Below are 1,231 nucleotides of genomic sequence, written 5' to 3' on the forward strand. Positions count from 1 at the left end.
GCTTTTATCAGGACTGATAACAAAAATAGAGCCGAATGCGGAGTCCACAGGAGTAGGGTTCATTACACAGAGTTTAATTTGACTTACAGGTTTGGTGAACATGGAGGCTAGGATCCGGCAAAGGTTTCCAAAAACACACAGGCAGTGGGAGGGTCAACAAAAAGGGTTAGGTCAAATTCACACTGGGAATAAAAACTTGGAAGATGCTGGTTCACTCTCAGAAGAACTGACAAGAACAAGAGAAACACACTCAACACACAACTGACAACTACACCAGGTGAAAACTGACTGAGGCCAGGTAATCACAAAGGGAGGGAAACCAGACAAAGACAGGAAGTTAGGTGCTCTTAAACCTAGTGGTGACTACAAAATAAAACAGGAAGTGCAAACAACTGAGATCAAAATCCAAACAAGGCCCAAATCCATAAACACAACAATGAGTTCAACAAAATATAAGAAAAAGTCCACAACACAAAAACAAACACAAATCCAAACTGAACCTCAGCTCCACAAACAGTCTCCTCAAAAAGATTATGACACCTGTCTCATTACATTACATGTCACTAAATGTTTGTTTTTACTGCACTGCTCTAATCTGGTGAGATGCCTCACTCTCCACAACCCTCTGTCATAAACACCCTCCCAATTTGCCGCTCTATTTAAACTGCAAAGATTTCCCATCTCTCCCTTTGCCTGTCAGCATCTCTGCTGCCCTGCATCGGTATCGAAGCCTGTCGATTCAGCCCCTGCCATCACCCGAGCTTCCACCTGTGAGCTCCGACAGGTAGTTAAAGATAGTTGCTCATCAGTCTCCAAAGTATCTGGGGAAGTGATTAAGTCGGAGCCAGTAAGATAAACTCTAATTATGTTCTGCTGCAATAAACATTTCAAACTGTAGCTGTCCCTAAACATGCCTGATTGTTTTCATCAAGATCCATGAATCATTACCATCGCTAAGGATGTTATGTTTTCACCTCTGTCTGTTTCTTAGATGGTTATTAAGTTAGTAGTATAAACAAATTTGGGTGCACATCCGAATCAGGGTGCAGATCCAGGAGTTGTAGATTAAGATTATGAGAAAGGGCATTTAGGAACTACTCACTCCTCTTATAATGTATAAATTGTCCTCAGCTCTTCTTTCGCTGACTCAATCTTTCTGCACATCTTCTTCCTCCCCTTCCCTCCACCTGGTGACCTGTGCCGTTGTTCGTCCGGAGCAGAATCAGAGAAG

Source organism: Pleuronectes platessa, chromosome 17 (assembly GCF_947347685.1).
Source record: "Pleuronectes platessa chromosome 17, fPlePla1.1, whole genome shotgun sequence".
NCBI lineage: Eukaryota > Metazoa > Chordata > Actinopteri > Pleuronectiformes > Pleuronectidae > Pleuronectes > Pleuronectes platessa.